Source organism: Callithrix jacchus, chromosome 1, assembly GCF_049354715.1.
Source record: "Callithrix jacchus isolate 240 chromosome 1, calJac240_pri, whole genome shotgun sequence".
NCBI classification, from domain to species: Eukaryota; Metazoa; Chordata; class Mammalia; order Primates; family Cebidae; genus Callithrix; species Callithrix jacchus.
In genome coordinates, this window is record NC_133502.1 from 148752568 (window position 1) to 148779991 (window position 27424).

Consider the following 27424-nt stretch of genomic DNA (forward strand, 5'->3'; position numbering starts at 1 on the left):
TTGGGGCTGCGTCATGTTCTTTTTCCTCGCTTGTCCCCTCCAGTGCTGTGGTTACAGCTGCAATAGGAAATGCCCACAAATGGATTCTCCTGATTGGCAACGATTATGAATATTATCACTCAGCAGCGAGGGAAGTTGTTTGCCATTTTTAAAAAGGATGAACAATAATTTTTCTTCAAATATGTCATAAAGTAAATGGAGCTTGAAAAGGGAATTGTAAGTGGGAGAAGTCAGTTGCAGCAGGATTTCCTTATGTTTGCTACCAAGCAGGAAGGAAAGAAAACTGTGTTAATCTTGGCTTTGAGCAAAGATTATAAATACATTGCCTGGTAAAGTCTCAGGCAATGGATTGGTCAGCAGATGCAGAGGCTGCTGGTATCTTCTGACCCTGAGCGCTTTCCACCCAGTCTGTGCCACTGGAGGCACTACCGTGACCCTAAATTAGAAAGAATGTGCTCCTAGAAAGATGCTCGTGGGCCAAGCTGGTCATAATTCATGCTCTGGCAATACTGTGCCTGGAGGAGGGAGAATGAAACATTTATGAAAATGGCTCCCAGCCACACATCACATTTGTCAAAATGAAGAAGGCAGGAAAGCAGGTATCATTTCCCCCGAAGAGGCCATGCTGGTTTTTTTTTTTTTTTTTGACTAGATTGCATGTGTGGGTTTTTGAAGATGAACCCATGGGTGGTTCGTATCTACAACTCAGTTAGTTGTTAGTGCCTTATCAGATTTTACGAGATGCCAGGTGAGCTTTCTTGCAAGGTAACGGGGAAGGGTTGGGGCTCCGTTATTCAATAGGCAGACTAGGCATGTGTTTAGGGCACTTGCAAAATTGGAGCAAAAATTTTCTTAAGGTAAGGATAATATCTAAAAACTGGAGGAAAGCATCTCAGTGGTCATGATGTGTAGACACAGAATTTTTTTTAAATTATTGTACTTTAAGTTCTGGGATACATGTGCAGAATATGCAGCTTTGTTATATAGGTATACATGTGCCATGTGCCATGGTGGTTTGCTGCAACTATCAACCCATCATCTAGATTTTAAGCCCTGCATGCACTAGGTATTTGTCTGAATGCTCTTCCCCCCCTTCCCCCCAGCTCCCTGACAGTCCCCAGTGTGTGATGGGGTCAAGGGAAGTTAGGGAGAGAAAGGTTTTGAGCGGGGTGGCTGGGTAGGTAAAGGATCCATGCCTGAGCTGAGCTGGAGTCTCAAGGAGGATATATTAGTCCGTTTTCACGCTGCTGATAAAGGCATACCTGAGACTGGACAATTTACAAAAGAAAGAGGTTTAATGGACTTACAGTTCCATGTGGCTGAGAAGGTCTTACAATCATGGTGGAAGGTGAAAGGCACATCTCACATGGCAGCAGAGAAGAGACAGTGCCCCTGTCTCTGGGTGCCCTGTGTCCATGTGTTCTCATTTAGACTCAGAATTTTGTGAGATTTCTTTATGCTCAAACACTGTTGGGCAAATATAACTAAAAACAAAAATTTCCAGCTCAAGAAATCTTTTCCATAAAGGTTGAAGAGGAAATCAACTGTTTCATTAGTGAATAAGCTTTAAATCCAAATGTGATGTGCATCACAGGAAATCCTCCAAGAGACCACAAAGATGGAAAGAAATCACACCTCTTTCTATAGCCTAGCAGATGCAACCCATTCCAGATATGTTCTCAAGATAAATAATACCTGACTAGTCCCCAGGTCAGAAGAATTGACAGCACGATTTGTCACACATCATTCGTTCTAACTTTACTTGGTAATTGAGGTGACCATCTGTGTTAGCTAATTGGCTTTATCCAGAGGAAAAACAAACCTCTGATATCTTGATGACAGGAGGTAGTTTTGTAGCTTGGAGGATTGTGCCTGCCTAAATTAGGCTCCTACCTGCCCACAGAAACTGGGAGATAGGGGCGCTGTCTCCTTCCATGTTTACATTTCTAAGAAATGGTTCCCAAGTCTTTGAGAAAGATTTTCTGGGTCATAAAGCTGACAAAAACCTTTTTAATTTTGGAAAAGATTTATATACATTTCAAAGAGAGGAGACTATGCTTACAATTTTAAGGTTTCTAAAGGAAATGGTCTAAGAAAAAGGAGAGGAGGAAAATCTTTCCTTATTTATTGATTTATTTAACTTATTTATATTTTTGAGACAGAGTTTTGCTCTTGTTGCCCAGGCTGGAGTGTAGTGGCACAATCTTGGCTCACTGCAGCCTCCACCTCCCAGGTTCAAGCAATTCTCTCACCTTGGCCTCCTGAGTAGCTAGGATTACAGGCACATGCCACCATGCCTGGCTAATTTTTTTATTTTTTTAAGAGAGATGGGGTTTCACCATGTTGGCCAGGCTGGTCTCAAATGCCTGACCTTGTGATCCACCTGCCTTGGCCTCCCAAAATGCTGGGATTACAGGCATGAGCCACTGCACCTGGCCCTCATTTATTTTAAATAAAAAAATTGACAGATAAAATTGTATGCATTCACCATGTACAACATGTTTTATTGAAGCATATATACATTGTGGAATGACTAAATCTTGCTAGTTAACATATGCATTACCTCACATAGTTATCATTTTTTTTGCTGAGAACACTATATTCATTCTCTTAGCATTTTTCAAGCATGCAACATATTATTAACTATAGTTACCATGTTGCACAATAAATTTCTTAAGTTGATTTCCCCTATTTAACTGATCTTATTTTAAATACGGGGAATTAAGCCTCTTATTGTGAAATTCTAAATGTTCTTATGTTTATTTTATAGGTAACATTGTTTTAATTTTGATTTACATTTTTTTTTGGTGGGTGTGGGGAGGGGAGGGAGAGTAAAATGTAGTATTTTCAGAAATTAGTTTGGCCCTAGAATGAGGCAGAGCCTGGTATCTGTCCCTGGCTTTGAGGGGCAGACTCAGAGTGGGGAGTGGCAGTGGGATCCAGGGACTTTAGTAATCTGTAACACTTGATTAGCACCAGGAGGCTGGGCTGAGGGAGCTGGAGGGCTCAGCATGAGGTGGAACTGAGGAACTGAGTCAAGAAAGGTTTTGGGGATAAGCCTTAGGTCTACAGGAGCAAGCAGACTTGTCATTCTATCTGTGGTTCTCAAGCCCCGAGTCACTGGAAGGAGACTCAGACAGGACTCCAGACCTTCCTGTGAAATTCTAATGAGAGCAAGGTGGTGTATGGTTAGTGGAGGGAGACTGAGAGCTCAAACTCAAGATAGGGTTGGATGTAACTGGTAACAGTTGCCACTCTGTATGCTGCCATCAGTCCATCATCAGGAGCATCAAGCTTGCTTTGTATTGAGTTCAAATGGCAGTTTTACATAGTGACTTATGTGCTGCCCTTTGAATTACTACTCATGTTTTCTGATTGTAGAACTACCATATTTTTAGAAAATATCACTGTGGAAACAAATGCTCTATTAACAAGAGGAAACAACTCAAATTGGCCTAAGCCAGAAGGAAAATTGGTTTAATAAAAGGCAGAGAAGATCTGTCTTCAAGAATAAACCTAGGGGTTTAGATGATGCCATCAAATTGCTGTCTCCCCTTCCTGTTTCTTTTTATTTTTAACTGATATACTAATTTTATAGATTTATGAGTGTGATATTTGTATATACATTGTATGATGATTAAGAGCAATTAGTATATCCATCACCTCAAATATTTATAATTTCTTTGTGGTTAATAACATACATAATTCTTCTAGCTATTTTGAGATATACAATACCTTATTGTTGACTCTAGTCACCTTACTGTGCAACAGGATACCAGGATGTATTCTTCCTTTCTCATTGTAACTTTGTTCCTGTTAACTATCTTCTCCCTATTCCCGCCTTCCCCACCACTCCCAGTCTAACCACTCTTCTATTCACTAATTCTATGAGGTCAACTTTTTTAGATTCTGCATATGAATGAGAACATGTAAGTTTTATCTTTCTGTGCCCGGCTTATTTTCCTTAATATCATGAACTCCATGTTTATCCATGTTGTCACAAATTACAGGATTGCATTCTTTTTTTAATGGGTGAATAGTATTCCATCATGTATGTGCATCATGCTTTCTTCATTTATTAATCTATTATTGGACTCTTAGGTTGATGCTGTATCTTGGCTATTGCATATAGTGCTGCAATAAACACGAGAGTGCAGATATATCTTCAACATACTGATTTTATATTCTTTGGATATTTATTCAGTATCAGTATTGCTGAATCATATGACAGTTCCATTTTTAATTTTTTCAGGAACCTCCATACTGTTTTCCATAATGGTCATAGCAATTTACATTCAAATTAATAAATGTGATATATCACAATAACAGAAACAAGGACAAAGACCATATGATCATTTCAAAAGATGCAGAAAAAGCATTTGACAAAGTTCAACATCCCTTCCTGGTAAAAACTCAAACTCAACGGATTAAGAATAGAGGAATATATCTCCATACAGTAAAGTCATATACAACAAACCCACAGCTAACATCATACTAACTGGGGAGAAGTTGAAAGTGTTTCCTTTAAGATCTGGAACAAGACGAGGATACCCATGTTTACTACTTCTGTTCAACATAGTACTGAAAGTCCCAGCCAGAACCTGGGGGCCAGGCTGCCAGTTCCATGGACCAGAGTGAGAACTTGTGCTTTTTCTGGGCCCACCCATGGCCACCTGTGGACCAGTCAGTATGCACTTCCTCCTCTCTGAAGCCCATAAAAACCCTAGATTCAGCCAGATTTGGGCAGATATTGGGACAACCCACCTGTGGGGAAAAGCTACCCACTGTGGGTCTCCTCTCAGCTGAAAGTTGAGCAGATGTCAGAATGATCTGCTTAAATAGAGGAGCTGCTCATGGTGGACCACCTCCCTGCTGGGAGCTGAGCAGATATAGGGTCGACTTTCCTGAGGAGAGGAACTACCCACTGTGGATCTCCTCTCAGTTGAGAGTTAAGCTGATGTGGGGATGACCTGCCTGAGGAGAGGAGGTATGCACTGTGGATCTCCTCTCTGCTGAGAGCTGAGCAGATGTGGGGACAACCTGCCTTAGGAGGTTGTCCTCCTGTGGGTCTCCTCTGAGACCCACAGGCTATACCCACTGTGGGTCTCCTCTGAGCTGTTCTGTCACTCAGTAAATCACCTCTTCACTGTGCTCGCCCTCCACTTGTCCACATAACTCATTCTTCCTTGATGTAGGATAAGAACTTGGGACTCACTGAATGGTGGGGTTGAAAGAACTGTAATACAAACAGGGCTGAAACATGCCACTTGCTCAGCACATTGTGGGCAATGATAAGGAGAGAAGAGAGAAGGAAAGAAAAGCTGTGGCCCTTTGGGTATCCGAGACCTAAGAGCTCCCCAAGCTAGAGCTGTGACACCTGCTTTGGGGCTCTGAAATTTCTGGCATTTCTAAGCTCCCAGGTGCCACTGCAATCCCTGGTGCCAGCTGTTGAAGCTGCTTGCCATATGCCTGGTCCAGCCACAGCCTCACAGGGAGCTGGTGTCCATGCTGGCACCTGGAACTGCCTGCCCTGCCACAGCTGGCATGCCTGGCTGTGCACAGTGGCCAGACCCTGTGCTCACTTTCTCATGCACCCCTCACCACTCTGTGCCTGGCTCACCCTTAGCAGGTGTGGGATATGGTTCAGTAGTGTGAGCCAGGGACAGCTTGCCAGGCTGAGTTGGTGGAACAAGCTCAGTGGGCCTGAGCAAAACTTGGGCAAAAGTGCCACCAGCCACAAAGTTTTCAGCTGGTGAATCAACACCCCACGGATGTGTGTGGAAGGGAAAGGGGGGATGTGGGATGGTTAATGGATACAGAAATGGAAAGAATTAATAAGATCTGGTATTTAATAGCCCAACAGGATGACTATCATTAATAATAATTTAATTGTATGTTTAAAAATAACTAAAAGAGTATAATTGGATTTTTTTTTTTTTTTTTAGACGGAATTTCTCTCATGTTACCTAGGCTGGAGTGCAATGGCGTGATCTTGGCTCACCGCAACCTCTGCCTCCTGGATTCAGGCAATTCTCCTGCCTCAGCCTCCTGAGTAGCTGGGATTACAGGCACGCGCCACTGTGCCCAGCTAATTTTTTGTATTTTTAGTAGACACGGGGTTTCACCATGTTGACTAGGATGGTCTCGATCTCTTGACCTTGGGATCCACCGGCCTCGGCCTGCCAAAGTGCTGGGATTACAGGCGTGAGCCACCGTGCCTGGCTGGATTTTTTATAATTTAAGGGATAAATGTTTGAGGTGATTTTTACCTAATTTACCCTGATGCAATAATTACACATTGGATGCCTGTATCAAAATATCCCGTGTACCCCATAAACATATATACCTGAAATGGCATCATTGTCTGGGGTAAATGCCTGAGGTTTGTCATCTTATGCCAGGGAAATTGGGGACAGAGACACACAAGAAGTGAGTTTAAGAGCAGGGGTTTAGTAGGCAAAAGAAAGAGAAAAGAAAATAGCTGTCTTGCAAAGAAAGAGGAGCTCCTGAGTTGGTCTTCCATTTCTGTGGTGAAATGCATAGTGTTTTATAGACAGCTTGAGGAGGCAGTGTTTGATTTACATAGGGCCCAAGAGATTGGTCAGAGCAGGTGTGCTGTTTGCATAGCTTAGGAAGAAGCTGGCCATCCCACCCTAATCTTTTATTATGCAGAAGGGTTTCTTCCTAGCCCTTGCCATGTTACCTTCTTTTTTACTGCACACATGGCCACAAAGAAAAGGGAAGAGGAGACTTCCATGTTGAGCATGCATATCCCCCAGGTAGCCTTTTCCTATTGGCACAGCTCCCGGCATTAACCTATGCAAGCCTCCAGCTTGCTTATTTATGTCTGCAGCTCGATTTTACGGGCTGTTCTTTGTTCAAAAAGAAATGATTTGGGGACTGCTTTCGGTTAGAAGGGAAGGCTTACTGAGGAGTCTCTCACCTTCACTAATTGCCTAAATAATTTCTTTTTTTGCTCCTGTATCATACCTACAATGTACCCACAAAATTAAAAATTAAAGAATGAGCAAAAGACGGTAATATGCATTTCTTAAGAGAAGACATACAAATGGCCAACGGGTATGTTAAAAAATGCTCAACATTGCTAATCCCTAGGGAAATGCAAATCAAATCCAAGAGATGTCACCTCATTCTAGTTAGAATAGATGTTACAAAAAAGACAAAATACAGCAAGCATTGGTGAGAACATGGGGAAAAGGGAACACACACTGTTGGTGGTAATGTCCTAAGTTAGTATAGCCTTTCCCATTTTCTATCTGTTTTCCTTCCTTGGTAGACAGGTTCTCTCCTCACAAAGTGATTACCAGCTGCTCCAAGTTTACATGCATGGATGGTCTTCAGTGCCTGGGATTGTGGAAGGGGCATAAAACTTCTTGTCCTATGTATTTCAGTTCCCCAAATCAGATTTCTGATTCACCTCACTTGGGTCACATGCTCATCTCTGAAATAATCACTGTATAGACAGAAGAGCACTTTGGGGGTAGAGTTGAGGCCACATGACTTACAGTCCCAAAGAGGTTCTGTTAACAGAAAAAGAGGAGGGAAAACAGAGTTGATGAAGCAACTGTCATCCATTGCAACTGTGTCCTCCTGGAGGGGAAGAACAGTGATTTGCCTTTGTAACTCCAGTGTGTGGCAAAGGCTCAGGACACAATGGACTTTCAGTATGTATTTGTTGAGTGCATGAGCTTGCATTCTTCCTTTTGACACATCTTTATTGCCTAAGTATACTGATCTGATGGTAGTAACAGAATGGAACAGTAGATTTTTGATAAACAGAATAAAATATTTACATTAGAACTAATTTCTGTGCTTGAAAGTTGGTTATCTACAATGCCAGCAGCCAATTTAAAGAATGCATGTGAGTAGTGCTTAAACTAGCACTTGTTTAGAACAGTGCCTGTTGAATAGTAGGTGCTGTAAAAATGTTAAAGAAATAAACAAATTCTGTGTAAAATGTGGCTTTAACTAGATCCAGCAAAAAATGTTAGTGATTCTGTATGTTTAAAGTATATTGGCCTAATTACAGTTATTTAGGGAGGCACCAACCTCCTATAGGTCTTCAGGCAGACTTAAGTACTTATATATTTTCAGGCATTTTGCACCTATCCCCAGTAAATAACTTATTGTACTGTTTTCACTAAATCTTAAAATGTCCCACTGAAGTACCTCTAGGGGCAGAAGTCATGAATTTGACCTCCAGAAAATGGAGGTATTGCCTGAAGTATCCTCAAATGTGAGAAATTTCTTTGCAATGTCACTTGTAACACAAAACAAAAGGCCTGCACATTCTGCATTCTGTTTCATGATATCCCCATGTTTGTTGTAATATGAACAATCATCTGTCATTTCCCTTTGGAAGCATAGCATTGAAGAAATTCTCCCCAGATGACACGAAGGCAATTTCACATTCTGTAATTCTTCCTGCCACTCATTAAGCAATTTGAGGCATTTTCTAAAACTCATGGTAATTTTTATCCAAGGAGAAGGGCACAATAGTTCACAAGAAGGAGTGGAATCTAACTCTGGTTAAAAAATAATGAGGTCTGTCTGTTTTGCATAAGAACAGCTGCTAATCAGTCTTGGCTCTGTGCTCGCACAAGTTTTGCTTACTTTTTCTTCCAAATAATTTTAACAATGGACACGCTTTCTGGTATTGCCTGAGAATGTGTGGAAAGACACTGGGTTGGCAAATGAAACCCTGTCGTGAATGAGCCCTGTGGCCTCTGAAAATCACTTCATCTTGGTTTTCTTACCCAGTAAATGAGAAGCTTAAACTCAGTGATCTTTAAAATCAATTCCATTTACAAAATTTATTTTAAGCCTCGGGAACTATATTAGCTGTCCATATGCACTCACTGGACAAATACCTGGTTAAAAACGACTGGAAGGAAAAGCAGACTCAAGAGTTTCAGTGTGGGCTGTCTGCTCTCTTTTGAATGGTGTGACATGGATGTAGGTTTGAATCAGTTACTTTATAAATATTTAAAAACATTTATTTAGCACCAGGTACTCTTCCAAGATCTTTAGAAATCCTACTTTATTAAATCATCATAATATCACACGATGAGATGAGTACTATTATTACCTCCATTTTACAGATGAGAAAACTGAAGCATGAAGCGGTTAATTAACTTGTCAAAAGTCACAATTGGTAAAGGCAGAGCCAGGTTGGAATCCAGGAAATCTGGCTCCAGAGTTAAACTACCACATTATGCTACCTCTCTACATAATAACAGAGATGATATATCTTCTCCTGCTGTGAGGTTTAGCTGCAAACTGTGCCCTGGCATTTGTGCTTATGATGTAAAGATAAATAAGATTTGGCCCCTGACCTCCTAGAACTTATAATTCAGTGCAGGAGAGAAACTCATAAACAGCAAATTATAGGAGTGCCTTCGGAGGCAGAGGGAGGTGGAGGAGGGAGTGGTTCTGTCTGATTAGGTAAAGATGGAGAGCAAGGGGAAGTCATACAGGGGTGGTGTTGAAGGAACTTGGACTAATTGTAGGATGTGTATGAATTTACCAGGGAGAGAAGGGAGTTTGGATGAATCTGGAAAGGGATTCTAGCCAGAAGGATCAGTACACACAGAAATATAAGAAGGCCCATGGTGGAACTGAAGCTTGGAGATTCTCACCCAAGTTGTGCTTAAGTGGGAGTGAACATTTCCTGTATCATTTAAACTTTTTAGATTCAATATTCATTCTATTTTTTAAATAAATAAAGCTATTATATATATTTTATTATTTATTTATATTTTATTTTTAATTGCATTTTACGTTTTGGAGTACATGTGAAGAACATGCAAGATTGTTGCATAGGTACACATGTGGCAGTGTGATTTGCTGCCTTCCTCCTCTTCACCTATATCTGGCATTTCTCCCCATGCTATCTCTCCCCAACTCCCCACCCCCCACCGTCCCTTCCCTATTCCCCCCAAAAGACCCCAGTGTGTAGTGCTCACCTCTCTGTGTCCAAGTGTTCACATTGTTCAACACCCACCTATGAGTGAGAACATGCGGTATTTCATTTTCTGTTCTTGTGTCAGTTTGCTGAGAATGATGGTCTCCAGGTTTATTCATGTCCCTACAAAGGACACGAACTCATTGTTTTTGATGGCTGCATAATATTCCATGGTGTATATCTGCCACGTTTTCCCTGTCCAGTCTATAATCGATGGGCATTTGGGTTGGTTCCAGGTCTTTGCTATTGTAAACAGTGCTGCAATGAACATTCGTGTGCATGTGTCCTTATAGTAGAATGATTTATAATCCTCTGGCTATATACCCAGTAATGGGATTGCTGGGTCAAATGGAATTTCTATTTCTAGGTCCTTGAGGAATCACCACACTGTCTTCCACAATGGCTGAAATAATTTACACTCCTACTAACAGTGTAGAAGTGTTCCTATTTCTCCACATCTTCTCCAGCATCTGTTGTCTCCAGATTTTTTAATGATTGCCATTCTAACTGGCGTGAGATGGTATCTCAATGTAGTTTTGATTTGCATCTCTCTAATGACCAGTGATGATGAGCATTTTTTCATATGTTTGTTGGCCTCATGTATGCCTTCTTTTGTAAAGTGTCTGTTCATATCTTTTGCCCACTTTTGAATGGGCTTGTTTGTTTTTTTCTTGTAAATCTATTTCAGTTCTTTGTAAATTCTGGATATCAGCCCTTTGACAGATGGATAAACTGCAAAAATTTTTTCCCATTCTGTTGGTTGCTGATTCACTCTAACCACTGTTTCTTTTGCCATGCAGAAGCTGTGGAGTTTGATTAGGTCCCATTTGTCTATTTTGGCTTTTGTTGCCAATGCTTTTGGTGTTTTGGCCATGAAGTCCTTGCCTATGCCTATGTCCTGAATGGTTTTGCCTAGATTTTCTTCTGGGGTTTTTATGGTGTTAGGTCTTATGTTTAAGTCTTTAATCCAATCTGGAGTTAATTTTAGTGTAAGGTGTTAAGAAGGGGTCCAGTTTCACCTTTCTGCACATAGCTAGTCAGTTTTCCCAACACCATTTATGAAACAGGGAATCCTTTCCCCATGGCTTGTTTTTGTCAGGTTTGTCAAAGATTAGATGGTTGTAGATACGTTGTGTTGCCTCTGAGGCCTCTGTTCTGTTCCATTGGTCTATATCTCTGTTTTGGTACCAGTACCATGCTGTTTTGATAACTGTAGCCTTGTAGTATAGTTTGAAGTCCTGTAGTGTGATGCCTCCTGCTGTGTTCTTTTTGCTGAGAATTGACTTGACTATGTGAGCTCTCTTTTGGTTCCATATAAAGTTTAAGGTGGTTTTTTCCAGTTCTGTGAAGAAGGTCATTGGTAGCTTGATGGGGATAGTGTTGAATCTATAAATTACTTTGGGCAGTATGGCCATTTTCACAATATTGATTCTTCCTAACCATAAACATGGAATGTTTCTCCATCTGTTTGTGTCCTCTCTTATTTCATTGAGCAGTGGTTTGTAGTTCTCCTTGAAGAGGTAATTGTATTTCTAGGTATTTTATTCTCTTTGTAGCAATTGTGAATGGCAGTTCATTTTTGATTTGGCTCTCTTTAAGTCTGTTATTGGCATATAGGAATGCTTGTGATTTTTTGCACATGGATTTTGTATCCTGAGACTTTGCTGAAGTTGCTTATCAGTTTCAGGAGATTTTGGGCTGAGACAATGGGATCTTCTAGATATACAATCATTTCTTCTGCAAATAGAGACAATTTGACTTCCTCCTTTCCTATTTGAATACCCTTTATTTCTTTTTCTTGCCTGATTGCTCTGGCTAGAACTTCCAGTACTATATTGAATAGGAGTGGTGAGAGAGGGTATCCTTGTCTAGTGCCAGATTTCAAAGGGAATGCTTCCAGTTTTTGCCCATGCAGTATGATATTGGCTGTTGGTATATCATTTACAGATTTTATTATTTTGAGATATGTTCCATCAATACCAAGTTTATTGAGGTTTTTAGCATAAAGGGCTGTTGAATTTTGTCAAAGGCCTTCTCTGCATCAATTTAGATATCATGTGGTTTTTGTCTTTGGTTCTGTTTATGTGGTGAATTACATTTATAGACTTGCATATGTTGAACGAGATTTGCATATCCGGGATGAATCCTACTTGATCATGGTGGATAAATTTTTTGATGTGCTGTTGCAATGGGCTTGCCAGTATTTTATTGAAGATTTTTGTGTCTATGTTCATCATGGATATTGGCCTGAAGTTTTCTTCTCTTGTTGAGTCTCATCCGGGTTTTGGTATCAGGATGATGTTGGTCTCATAAAATGATTTGGGAAGGATTCCCTCTTTTGGATTATTTGGAATAGTTTCATAAGGAACGGTACCAGTTCCTCTTTGTGTGTCTGGTAGAATTCGGCTGTGAACCCATCTGGACCTGGGATTTTTTTGTGTGGTAGGCTCTTAATTGCTGCCTCAACTTCAGATCTTGTTATTGGTCTGTTCAGGGTTTCAGCTTCTTCCTGGTTTAGGCTTGGGAGGAGGCAAGTGTCTGGGAATTTATCCATTTCTTCCAGGTTTACTAGTTTATGTGCCTAGAGTTGTTTGTAATATTCTCTGATGATGGTTTAAATTTCTGTGGAATCTGTGGTGATATCCCTTTTATTGTTTTTACTGCATCTATTTGGTTATTCTCTCTTTTCTTTTTTATTAATCTGGCTAGTGGTCTGTCTATGTTGTTGATCTTTTCAAAAAACTGGCTCAAGGATTCATTGATTTTTTGAAGGGTTTTGTGTCTCTGTCTCCTTCAGTTCTGCTCTGATCTTAGTTATTTCTTGTGTTCTGCTAGGTTTTGAGTTTTTTTTGATCTTGCTTCTCTAGCTCTTTCAATTTTGATGATAGGGTGTCAATTTTGGATCTCTTTGCTCTTCTCATGTGGGCCCTTACTGCTATATATTTTCTTCTAGAGACTGCTTTAAATGTGTCCCAGAGATTCTGGTATGTTGTGTCTTCGTTTTCGTTTGTTTCGAAGAACATCTTTATTTCTGCCTTCATTTCATTGTTTATCCAGTCAACATTCAAGAGCCAGTTGTTCAGTTTCCATGAAGCTGTTCAGTTCTGGGTTAGTTTCTAAAATCTGAGTTCTAACTTGATTGCCCTGTGGTCTTAGAGACTGTTTGTTATGATATCAGTTGTTTTGCATTTGCTGAGCAGTGCTTTACTTCCAATTATGTGGTCAATTTTAGAGTAGGTGTGATGTGGTGGTAGGAAGAATGTGTATTCTGTGGATTTGGGGTGGAGAGTTTTGTAAATGTCTGTTAGGTTTGCTTGTTCCAGGTCTGAGTTCAAGTCCTGGATATCCTTGTTAATTTTCTGTCTGGTTGATTTGTCTAACATTAACAATGGGGTGTGAAAGTCTCCCACTCTTATTGTGTGGGAGTCTAAGTCTCTTTGTAAGTCATTAAGAACTTGCCTAATGTATCTGGGTGCTCCTGTATTGGGTCCGTATATATTTAGGATCCTTAGCTCTTCTTGTTGTATCAATCCTTTTACTTTATGTAATGTCCTTCTTTGTCTCTTTTGATCTTTGTTGCTTTAAAGTCTATTTTATCAGAGATGAGAATTGCAACTCCTGCCTTTTTTTTGCTCTCCATTTGCTTGGAAAATCTTCCTCCATTCCTTTATTTTGGGCCTTTGTGTATCCTTGCATGTGAGATGCGTTTCCTGGATACAGCACACAGATGGATTTTGGCTTTTTATCCAATTTACCAGTCTGTGTCTTTTGACTGGTGCATTTAGTCCATTTACATTTAGGGTTAACATTGTTATGTGTAAATTTGATACTGCCATTTTGATGCTAGCTGGCTGTTTTGCCCATTAGTTGATGCAGATTCTTCATTTTGTTTATGCTCTTTTCCATTTGGTATGCTTTTGTAGTGGCTGGTACTGGTTGTTCCTTTCTATGTGTAGTGCCTCTTTTTGGAGCTCTTGTAAAGCAGGCCTGGTGGTGTCAAAATCTGTGAGTACTTGCGTGTTCACAAAGGATTTTATTTTTCCTTCACTTATGAAGCTTAGTTTGGCTGGATATGAAATTCTGGGTTGAAAGTTCTTTTCTTTAAGGGTGTTGAATATTGGCCCCTACTCTCTTCTGGCTTGTAGGGTTTCTGCTGAGAGATCTGCTGTGAGTCTGATGGGCTTCCCTTTGTGGGTAACCTGACCTTTCTCTCTGGCTGCCCTTAGCATTTTCTCCTTTATTTCAACCCTGGTAAATCTGACGATTATGTGCTTTGGGGTTGCTTTTCTTGAGGAATATCTTTGTGGTGTTCTCTGTATTTCTTGGACTTGAATATTGGACCACCTTGCTAGGTTGGGGAAATTTTCCTGGATAATATCCTGAAGAGTATTTTTTATCTTGGATTCATTCTCTTCGTCACATTCAGGTGCACCTATCAAACGTAGATTAGGTCTTTTCACATAGTCCCATATTTCTTGGAGACTTTTTCTTTCCTTTTTGCGCTTTTTTCTCTAATCTTGCCTTCTCATTTTATTTCATTGAGTTGATCTTTGGCCTCTGATTTCCCTTCTTCTGATTGGGCAGTTCAGCTGTTGAAACTTGTGCATGTTTCGTGAAGTTCTCGTGTTGTGTTTTTCAGTTCCATCAATTCACTCATATTCCTCTCTAAGTTGTCCATTCTCATTAGCATTTCATCAAATCTTTTTTCAAGGTTCTTAGTTTCCTTGCATTGGGTTAGATCGTGGTCTTTTAGTTCACAGAAATTTATTATTACCCACCTTCTGAAGTCTGATTCTGTCATTTTATCACACTTATTCTTTATCCAGCCTTGTTCCCCTGCTGGTGAGGAGTAGTGATCCCTTGTAGGAGGAGAGGTGTTCTGTTTTAGGGTGTTTTCCTCCTTTTTGCACTCGTTTCTTCCCATCTTTGTGGATTTATCCACCTGTTGTCTGTGTAGTTGCTGATTTTCAGATTGGGTCTCTGAGTGGATGTCCAGTTTATGATGAAGTTATTTCTATTTCTTATTTTTCCTTCTAACACTCTGGCCCCCCTTCTCTAGGACTGCTGAGGTCCACTCCAGGCTCTGCTTGCCTGGGGATCACCTGCTGCAGGTGCAGAACATTAAGGGTTGCTACCAGTTTCTTCTTGTGCTATCTTTGTCCCAGAATGATGCCCATCAAATGTCAGTCTGATCAGTCCTTTGTGAGGCGACTCTTTGGATATACAGGGGTCAGGGAACTGCTTAAGGAGACAGTCTCTCCTGTATAAGAGCTCAGGTGCTGAGCTGTGAGCTCCATTGTTCAGAGAAGCTTGGCAGGTACTTTTAAGTCTACTGTGGCAGAACTCCTAACCCCCACCTTTTTTTCCCCCAGGTGCTCTGTCTCGAGGAATTAGGGCTTTATTTATGAGTTTCTGTTGTGCTGCTGCCTTTTTTTCATGGCTTCCCTGCCCAGCAAGGAGGCAGCATAGTCACTGTCTGCCTGCAGAGGTTTTGCTGAGCTGCTGTGGGCTCTGTTCTGCTGCCCTGTGAACTTCCCTGCAGTCCTGTTTATATGGGTGTGGTTAGAACTGCCTTGGCAATGGTTTCCCGCCTCTGTAATGGCAGACTCTCTCTGTTATCGCAGGTTGCCTCGGTGCTGGTGGCTGCCTCAGCAATGGTGGACTACCTCCATAGGGGTGGAGTGCCTCAGTAATGGTGGATGCCCCTCCCCCACAGAGCTGGACTGTCCCAGGTTCAGCTGTGCTTGCCATGAAACTCTCAACCTGGGGCATTTCCAATTGCTGTTTTTTTTTTTGGGGGGGGGTGGGACCTGCTGAGCCTGATCACCTGGCTCCCTGACTCAGAACCTTTTTTTTTTTTTTTAAAGTTGAACAGTTGACTCTCTCCCAGGTGTTCTAGTCACCTGTTGAAAAGGTGCTGGGATCTGTATGGTTTCTTGTGCTGTGACCCACTGTGCTGGCTGAAACAAAGGTGCTGCCCGGGAATCTCCTGGCCTGGCTTCCTGTTTCTGTCCCCTGTTTAATCAGATGAGTGGGCGAATCTGCCTTCCCGGAGCTCCAATCACCAGCTTAAAAGGGCAACCAGAGCAGTGTGTTTTGTATGGAGAACCACCATGCTGGGGCGCCAGCAAAATAGCAGCGCTGGCCAAAATAGCTGTGCTGGTCCGTGTGGGGCTTCTCTGCCTGGGAATCTCCTGGTCTGTAGGCAATAAATATTTGTCTGGAAATGCGGCGTCCACTCACCCTCTGTGCTTTCACTGGGAGCTGCAATCCTGAGTTGCTCCTAAACTGCCATCTTCAAAGCTATAATATTTTAAGGGACAATTGTTCACTTTTGTAAACACCAACTTTATTCTTCTGGAGAAATCAAGGCCATGTTTCGTATTTGGCTTCCATAAAATATAAGCTTTGAAATCAAACCTGGGCCCTGCTGCTCATTGGCTGTGTGTCTCTGCCTTTTCTGTGCTTCATCTTACTCTTCTATAAAATGGGATAGTCAGAACTACACTGCTGGCTTGATGGAAGAAATGTGTAAGACAATGACCATAAAATATCAAATAACTACCAGAACTTGGCACAGAGGGGATCAAAAGCATTATTTCCTCACCTTTTATCTTTGTAAAATAGTTTCCTATGTATATTAGATCACATTTAGGATAGTTAATGTAGTTGGTTGAAGAATATTGAGAGAATACCTTCATAAACACACCACAGGTGAACTTTTCCTACTAGATGCTTGGCTCCTATGGTTTTGGATGAATGACAGCTGGTGTTTGAGATGAAAATATATTAGGTAGACTCTAATTTTCCTTCTCAGCTTGGTATGGTGTAGTTTAGGGAAAAATTTTGACATACGGCCAGGAGTACTTTTCAGCAACATTTTCCAATACGTGAGGAAGTCTCCTGAATCCCATCCTATACAATGACATAAGACAGACATCAGGGTGTGGTAGGACAGTCTTATCTACTCTGTTAGATCCACATCCACACCGCTCAGCTTCCTCATGCACAAGCAGTAGAGAAATGTTCCAGATTTTTTGGGCTTGTTGACTTGACTTCTGTGTCCTTTCCCCAAGTCTGCAGTAAGAAAATACATTGGATTTCCTTTTAATCATTATTCACTTTTATATTTTAGGGTTATTTTCCCATATGCTCTTAGGAAAGACTGATATGGTCCAAGCCATTCTCATGTGGACTATTTACTCTATGGCCTCCTTCTGAAATCGTCATCTATCCCTACCGTCTGTTCTCCCCTCTGTAGCCTGAGTGATCTTTCAGAAAGCTCCACTCTACTTACAGTACTCTCGTGGCTTCTCATGACATTAGAAAAAAAATTCTGAGCACTTTACTCTGCCTTACAAGGCTCTTACCAAGTTCTTTTAATATTATATTTGGGAACTTGGAGTAGGACAGTGGTCGATTTTCTACCCTGAACAATAATCAAATTCAAAGGAGGTCTATTTTGGTCCTAGAATAAAGACGATTTTGTGAAGCTACACCTTTTCCTTGAAGAGTCTATTTTTGGACAAGTGGGAAGAAGCTCTAGACATAGAAAGAAAACACACACACACACACACACACACACACACACACACACACACACACACACAATTACTTGCTTACTTGCTAGGTCCTGTTAGGACAGCATTATAGAAGATGAGCATTTAGAATATATTGCTAAAGTGAAAAATATGTGATAATGAAGTGCCAGATATAAAAGATAGAGACTCAAAGGCCTGTATAGATTGCCTGAAGACTACTAAGAAGAAAAAACTGCTTCGAGCTTTGGCTGATACATTGTGAAATGTGATGTCTGAATGGTGACAGCTTCACTGAGTTTTTACTATATACAACATAGGAAAATTGACCATATGAGGAAGTGGAAGTGTGTCCAAAAGATAGAACAGGTGTTTTTCTGAAGGGATTTGTAATTGAGGAGATATAAAATATATGTGTACCACAAGCAGACTATAATGAAAGGAAAACGACTATAATGAAAGGAGATTAGAAATATCAGTGTGTCTAGCACAGACCTAGGATATGTGTACTGAGGGGTGAAAACAGATGGAAAGGGATGGCAGGCCCTGGGAAAGATTCTCATGAGAGACAAATTTTGAGCTGGGACCTAAATGAGGTGGATCGTTGTAAAATGATAAGGAGGTCATCTGGGGCAGAGGGCAAGGTTTGAGCAAAGTTAGTGAGAAGGATCCTAGGGAGAAATATACAGGATAAGGTCTTTGTGAGCAGGACAGAGCTGTGTTGGCAAAGAAAGTTGTGCTTCCATAAACTACAATCAAATATCTAGGTAAGGATGAGCATTATGAAAATAAACAGGAATTATACAAAAAACATACTGGTATTGAAAATAAGCCAATTGCTTCAGGCACTGAGAATTTTGCGATATAATTCCTGGGAAAGAGAGCCTGAGTTGCTTTGCTGAATCATTAATTCCTTCAACATCTGTTTGGTACTGTGGTTCACGAATCAGGTGCATTTAGATGCTCAATCCAAAAATATGGTGTAAACATAAATCTTAGTTTTTGGAAAAAGGAATGGTACAAGAGATAAACAAAAACACATACACATCCTATGGTTGGTAGTGATGTATTCCTTCTCAGAATAATATGGTGCCTGTGTGAATAAGGAAGAAAGATATTTTTAGACAGATTCTCTCCTCACTTTGGAGCGTGAAGACACCACCTGCCAAATTTGGCACAAAATGATCATTGCACCCTAGCAGACATGCACATGAACAACTGACTCAGCGAAGAGGGTGATTTCAAAAGCAACAGCAGTTTCTGGGCATAGGATTTCAGCTCTGAGCATCTGTTGTAACCCTGTGCTACTTCCTTCAATATTTTTAGTAACTTGTAGTTGCAAATACAAGATTCCGAATAACCATATCCATAGGACAGATTTTATGACCCTCAGAACTAAACAGTGTGCTTCAGTTATTGAAGAACCAAGTCAAATATTTTTAAGAGAATATTCTTTCCCAGATTACACTTGGAAGAAGTAAAATGTACTTTTTTTGTCAATTGTATCTAGCTTATTAATGAATAATCTTCATCATTTAATAGTATAAACTGCTAGTTCATAACCCAGATTATATTCTGCTCTTTTAGCATTGTTTTATAGAGTTAGTATTTTTTTCTAGGAAAAATATCTTAGGAACACATTTACACCTGAAAAGGGATGCTGAACATGGATACTAGTTATTTTATTTTTTTAACTTCTTTGATTCAAGCATTATAAAAAGCCCACATAAAGACAATTACAACCAGCAAATATAAAAAGAGTAGAGTGACATTAAATCTTTGCTGTCACCTTTAATGACATGCTCTGAATGATTGTTTCCTCCAGTTAGAGGAGGTATTTGGCCTAGTGACAAAACTCGTCCTCTTAATTAACCTTAAATAAATGCAAGGCGTATTTTAAAAATTGTGGCTGATTGTAGCCAACTTTTCCCACTTGACATCTGTGAATTCCCAGGTTAGCATTTCTACAATTTGTGTGGAATAAGTTCACGTGTGGTGTAGGGGAAGGATGGGAAAGTCAGTGTGTATTATATTTGTCACTGGCTTTCATTGGGCCTAATTATTGAATGTTGCAATGTTTAAAGTTGTATTAGGTTAGCAGCCTCTGACATAGCCTTCCCCAAATTTGCATGAATATGTGTACAGATGCACAAAAGAAAATCTTAAAACTGTTATACCACCTAAGAAGATAAAAGAAAAAAGCTAATTGAGAGAAGGTGGATTTAGAAACACCTCATCATTTCCCTTACTGGCACACCCATACTTTACCATATGAAATAGGTATTTGAAAAAAAAAAAAAAGAAAATGCAGCATACTCTGATTCCTCTTCCTTGACATCTGTGCCATCTTAGGGACCCAGAGTCTTATATTTTTTCTGCACAATCAATGATTTTTTTAAGACAACAGAAGTATCTACCCTCCCATATTTTTATATTTGTTTATACCAAAGGCTACTGGAAAACAACAGAGTTGGAAGAAGGAGGCGGGTGCTAGCAGGGGGCACACTGCCTGTTATAGAGGAACAAATGAATGGATGGACCTGGTTAGAATCTTTTTTTTTAATTGCATTTTAGGTTTTGGGGTACATGTGAAGAACATGCAAGATTGTTGCATAGGTACACATGTGGCAGTGTGATTTGCTGCCTTTCTCCCCTTCACCTATATCTGGCATTTCTCCCCATGCTATCTCTCCCCAACTCCCCACCCTCACTGTCCCTCCCCTATTTCCCCCCAACAGACCCCAGTGTATAGCGCTCCCCTCGCTGTGTCCATGTGTTGTCATTGTTCAACACCCGCCTGTGAGTGAGAACATGCGGTATTTCATTTTCTGTTCTTGTGTCAGTTTGCTGGAATGATGTTCTCCAGGTTCCTCCATGTCCCTACAAAGGACACAAACTCATCGTTTTTGATGGCTGCATAGTATTCCATGGTGTATACATGTCACATTTTCCCTGTCCAGTCTATCATCTATGGGCATTTGGGTTGGTTTCAGCTCTTTGCTATTGTAAACAGTGCTGCAGTGAACATTCGTGTGGATATGTCCTTATAGTAGAACGATTTATAATCCTTCGGATATATACCCAGTAATGGGATTGCTGGGTCAAATGGAATTTCTATTTCTAGGTCCTTGAGGAATCACCACACTGTCTTCCACAAGGGTTGAACTAATTTACACTCCCACCAACAGTGTAAAAGTGTTCCTATTTCTCCACATCTTCTCCAGCATCTGTTGTTTCCAGATTTTTTGTTTTGTTTTATTTTGTTTTTTTTGAGATGGAGTTTCACTCTTGTTGCCCAGGCTGGAGTGCAGTGGTGCAATCTCGGCTCACCACAACATCTGCCTCCTGTGTTCAAGCAATTCTCCTGCCTCAGCCTCCTGTGTAGCTGGACTCAAGCGATCCTTCTGCCTTGGCCTCCCAAATTGCTGGGGTTATAGGCATGAGCCAATGTGCCTGGAACAGTTTACTATTGATGGACATTTAGGTTGATTTCATGTCTTTGCTATTATGAATTGTATTGTGATGATTGTGCACTTGCATGCATCCTAATGGTACAACAATTTATGCTCCTTTGGGTATATATCCAATAATGGGATTGATGGGTCAAATGGTAATTCTGTTTTAAGTTCTTTGAGAAATCGTCACACTGCTTTCCACAATGGCTGAACTAATTAACATTCTCACCAGTAGGGTATAGTGTTCCCTTTTCTCTGCAACCTCAAAAGCATCTATCATTTTTTGACTTTTTAAAAATAATAACCATTCTGATGATGTGAGATAGTATCTCATTGTGGTTTTGATTTGCCTTTTTCTAATGATTAGTGATGCTGAACATTTTTTCATATTATTGTTGGCCACATGTATATTTTCTTTTGTAAAGTTTCTGTTCATGTCTTTTGTTTGATTTTTTTTGTTTTTGCTTGTAGATTTGTTTAAGTTCCTTAGAGACTCTGGATGTTGTTGTCTGTTTCCTCTGTTGTTAGTTTTTTTTTGCTCTGTAGAAGCTTTTTAGTTTAAGTCCCATTTGTCAGTTTTTTTTTTTTGTTGCAGTTGATTTTGGTTTCTTTGTCATGAAATCTTTGTCAGGGTCTATGTCCAGAATGATATTTCCCAGGTTTTATTTTGGAGTTTTTATAGTTTTAGAGTTTACGTTTTAGTCTATAATCCATTGAGTTGAGTTTTGTATATGGTGTAAGGAAGGGGTGTAGTGTCAATCTTCTGCATATGGCTAGTCAGTTATCCCAGCACCATTTATTGAATAGGGAGTCTTTTCTCCATTGCTTGTTTTCACTGGCTTTGTTGAAATTCAGATAGTTGTATATGTGTAGCATTATTTCTAGGCTCTCTGTTCTGTTCCACTAGTCTATATGTCTGTTTTTATATCAGTATCATTCTGTTTTGGTTTCTGCAGCCTTGGAGCATAGTATATTGATAATTCCTATCCATGAATTTTTTCAATTGTTTATGTCATCTCTGATGTCTTTGAGCAATGTTTTTAATTCTCATTTAGACATCTTTCACCTCCTTGGTTAGCTGTATTCCTAGATATTTTATTCTTTTGGAGGCTATTGTGAATGGGATTGCATTCTTGATTTGGCAATAAGCTTGAATGTTGGTGTATAAAAATGTTACTGATTTTTGTAGATTGATTTTGTATTCTGAAACTCTTCTCAAGGTGTTTAGCAGATAAAATTGTTTTGGGCAGAGATTATTGGGTTTCGTAGGTATAAATCATATGGTCTGTAAACAGAGATAGTTTGACTTCCTCTCTTCCTATTCCAGTGCCTTTTTTTTTTTTTTTTTTGAGATGGAGTTTCACTCTTGTCACCCAGGCTGGAGTGCAATGGCATGATCTCGGCTCACGGCAACCTCCGCCTCCTGAGTTCAGGCAATTCTGGTGCCTCAGCCTCCCGAGTAGCTGAGACTACAGGCACATGCCACCATGCCCAGCTAATTTTTTTGTATTTTTAGTAGAGACGGGGTTTCACCATGTTGACCAGGATGGTCTCGATCTCTTGACCTCATGATCCACCTGCCTCGGCCTCCCAAAGTGCTGGGATTACAGGCGTGAGCCACCGTCCAGTGCCTTTTATTTCTTTTTCTTGCGTGATTGCTCTGGCTAGGACTTCCAGTACTAAGATGAATAGGAATGAACACCACATTTTTAAAAGAGAAATTATATCAATTGATAACAGTTGTCTTCAAACTATTTGGAAACACTTTCTAAAAGAATGATAATTTGACAGAGTTTTGTCCAGTAACATATTACAATGTGTTACAAATCAGAATATGGAAAAAGGTGTGTTAATGGACTAATAATAGACATATTAATGAAATTGAAGGCAGAGACTTCAACAGACCCATGTGGTAAAAATCACACTTAAAATAAGTAGGAAGGAAGAAATATATCATAAGTCATGCTAGACAGCAGAGGAAAAAACTGTTTGGAAAAAAGTTTTACCTAAAATAAATTCCACCTGAATTGAAGATATAAATGTTTAAAAAAAACTGAGGTAAATCAGATATAGAACAAGTAAATAAATACAGAAGAACTGGCCTTAATGTAGGTGACTATGTCTATATTTATACCTATACTTATTTACATTTATATTATCTTGAAGTGTGAAAATCTAAGGATGGCACAACAGGCAGAAGCCATGATAAATGAAGGAATATTTGGCACATAAAGAATAAAGCCATAAATAAAAAGAAAAGACATATGCATGAATGATGTATTACTTTTGCAATCTGCTTCCTGATTTTTCCACAAAGGGAATGGTACTTGGTGTTCTCTATGAGGGCCAGATACACAGTTGATGACAAAGAGGCAGTAGAGCATGGAAACTGAGGGGACTTCAATTTCATATAACCTCTGCTTTAATCCTGGGATACTTTTTGTGTCACATTAAACAATTTAACCTAGCTTGTCTCTGCCTCAGTTCCTTGATCTTTGTAATGAGTAGTAGAACCTAACTTAGAGTTGTAAGAATTAAATGTATTAATGTATATGCATGGCTGTTGGAATAGTGCCTGTTATTGAATGAGCACTTAAAGTGATAACTCTTATTATCTAAGATCTTTTCTAGTTTCAACATCCTACAGTCCTGCAGAGGACAAAAGATAGAATGGGAGCTTGAAGCAAACAATTTCTTTCCCAATAGAATAACTAACTTTGGAAGGGGGTATCACATCCTAATAAACTGTGCTTTTTAGCTCAAGGTTTAAAAGAAGCTTGTGGTTCCAGGCAATGGTCAAATGTGGTCAGTTGTTAGGGCTAAAATTATACTAATGACGTTACATAATTTTATGTAATAAAAACAAAGCAAGAAACATGCACCTTTTATTATTTGTGTAAGCAAAGCAAACATAAAATAATGGCAGAAATTTTTTGGGGTGAGAGGGAGTTGGGAAGGAGACAAGTTCTCTTTTTTCTAACACATGGACAATAAATGCAATTACAATATTCCCTTGATTTCTTCTCTACATGAAAGCTGAAATCTGGGATATACCTGCTACAAATGATCCTTGTTCTCAGTTTAGTCTTTTATCTTCTATTTGACTCTGTGGTGACATTGATAAGCTGCTTCATCCCTTTGCTATTGCTGTCCACGTGACACACACCTTCTAGAGTTGTGATCAAAAGAATAGATGTGCTGAGGAGAGGATGAGGAGTTGTAAGCCTACCACAAATCCACATGATATCTGCACCAGGGAAAAGAGTGAGGAAGAGAAGTAGCAATTAACTGAAAGACAGCTGTTTTGAAGCTAATTGGGTGGAAACATATGACCAAAATACATACTGTGTTTGGAGTCTCCCATTGTTTCTCTTAAAATTATGTTTTTCTTCCTAGTGACAAAAGCAATATTCACTAATGGTAGAGAAAAAAAGAACTGTAGGTAAGCAAAATAACATTACCTGTAATTCCAATCCCCAGTTTTATAGAGAATAAAAGAATGAATGGGTATAAGGAACAAACTGCTCTTGAGAATACAGCATTTTGATGTATCTCTGTGATTTTTAAAAAATTCATCTAGAGCTACTTTTTGTTTTGTTTTTTTAAATCAAAGGCAGGGTCTCATTATGTTTCTGTGTTGCTCAGGTTGGTCTTGAATTTCTGGGCTCAAGTGATCTCATCTCAGCTTCCTGAGTACCTGGGACTACAGGTGTGTGCCACCACCCTCAGCTAGAGCTATTTTTTAAGATGTATTCAAATACTATTTGATGTTTTATACTTCTTTTTCACTTACTATATTACAAATGTATCTGTAAAGAACAGTAAAACATTTATGAACCAAATTTTAATAACTGCATAAAATTCTATTATACAATTCCATTATAAACATCATAATTTATTTTACTTATTTCTCAGTTTTGGACACTCACATTACCTATATTTTGTACCTGTTTTTATGTAGAAATCTTTGGGCACATGAATTATTTCCTTAACTTTGTACCTAGTAATAGAGCTACAAAATTTCTTGAAATGAAATTGCTAGGTCAAAGTTTATGCATATTTTAAGGCGCTTGACACTGTGCCAAATTGCTCTGGAGAAAGGTTTTATCAGTTTATACCCCCACCAGCAGTGTATGTAAGAGTGCCTAATTCTTTTTGTCTTTGACAATTCCTAGGCATTCTAATTATTTTTATCTTTATGTTTTTATTGAACTAATCCTACCCTCACAAAGATTTCATCTAATAGGAGATAAGATAATATATAGACAGTTTCATTTTACAGTGATTATCTCTGTAATAAAGGAAGTATAGGGACCTGTCAAAGCCCCGCAGAAGCACCTTAACTAGAACTTGCAGTTTTCTCATTATGGTTTTAAGTTTCTTTGATTATTAACAGGTTTAATTTTTTAAAGTAGGTTATTCACAATTTTAATTTCTTCATTTGTGAATTACAGGTCTGCCAAAATAAACTCAGAATCTGTCAACTAAAATCACATTGAGAGGGGAGGACTCAAGATGGCACTGTGAGAACAACCCAGGATTGAAGCTCTCGCTAGATGTGTGGATAGGGTGAGTTGGGGGCGCATTTCCAGATGGATCTTAGTTGCCCACAGAACGGGGAAATCCCCAGGTATAAAAGAGACGCAGGACGCCAGGCAGAGGTCTCGGCTGGTGTAGCCGGCAGCCGGTGCGGCTCTGGCCCGTGCCGGAGCACAGAGGCGCTCCACAGCACTCCATACAAAAGCGCACTGTTACGGGTGCCCTGTTGAACCAGCAAACTGAGACCTGGGAGGGCTAAACTTGAGACTGAACAGGACTTGGGCAGCAAGCCAGCCCAGGAAATCCCAGGGACAAAGCGTTTGGGCTAGCGCAGTGTGACAAACAAAATGGCGATTCCAAACCCTTCCTGTGAGGAGGTTTCTTAGAGTGCAGCTCTGTGGGGGAGGGGCGTCCGCCATTACCGAGGCAATCAGCCCCCACTGAGGTACACGCTCATTGCTGACGTAGCCTGCCGTTGCTGAAGTAACCCGGTACAACAGAGAGACTCCGCTACAGGGCGTAGCCTGTGGCAACAGGGTGGAGACCGTGGCAACAGGGCGGAGACTGCAGCAAAAGGGCAGAACCTGCAGCAACAGGGCGAACCTCACACCAGCAGGGTGGAGCCTCGGCAGGCAAATAGTGATTTGACTGCCTCCTAGCAGGGCAGGACAGCGAGGCAGACACTCACAAGGAAAGCCTCAACCCCCCACCCCAGACAGAGCATCTGAGAAAAAAAGGGGTTTTTTTCAGCCTATCAGCCCTGAATGAACAACAGAGCTCACAGCTCAGCAAATGAGCTCCTACAAAGTACGGACTGTCTCCTCAAGCAGCTCCCTAACCCCTCTATATCCAAAAGACTGACATTTGGCAGGCAACATTCTGGGACAAAGATAGCAGAAAAAGAAACTGGTAGTATCCCTCGCTTTTCCACAGCTGCTATAGGTACACCCCAGACAAGCAGGGGCTGGAGTGGACCTCAGCAGTCATACAGCGAAGGGGCTAGACTGGTAGAAGGAAAGCCAAGTAACAGAAATACTTCATCACCAACAATCTGGGTGTCCACTCAGAGACCCAATTGAAAAGTCAGCAACTACGCAGACGACAAGTGGATAAATCCACAAAGATGGGAAGAAACCAGCACAAAAAGGAGGAAAACACATAAAACCAGAACACCTCGCCTCCTAGAAAGGACCAAACCTCCTCACCAGCAAGGGAACAAAGCTGGATGGAGAATGACTGTGATGAAATGACGGAATTAGACTTTAGAAGGTGGATAATGAGAAACTTTTGTGAGCTAAAAGAACATGTTTTAAATCAATGCAAAGAAACTAAGAACCTTGAAAAAAGATGTAAAAAAAGATTTGAGGAAATGATAACAAGAATGGATAACTTAGAGAAGAATATGAATGAATTAAAGGAGCTGAAAAACACAATATGAGAACTTCGCGAAGCAGGCACAAGTTTCAACAGCCGAATTGACCAAGCAGAAGAAAGAATATCTGAAGTCGAAGATCAACTCAATGAAATAAAACAAGAAACCAAGATCAGAGAAAAAAGCGCAAAAGGAATGAACAAAGTCTCCAAGAAATGTGGGACTATGTGAAAAGACCTAACCTACGTTTGATAGGTGTACCAGAAGGGGACTAAGAGAATGAATCCAAGCTGGAAAATACTCTTCAGGACATCATCCATGAAAATTTCCCCCACCTAGCAAGACAGGCCAACACTCAAATGCAGGAAATACAGAGAACACCACAAAGATATTCTGCAAGAAGAGCAACCCCAAGGCACATAATCGTCAGATTCAACAAGTTTGAAATAAAGGAGAAAATACTAAGGGCAGCCAGAGAGAAAGGTCGAGTCACCAACAAAGGGAAGCCCATCAGACTCACAGCACATCTCTCGGC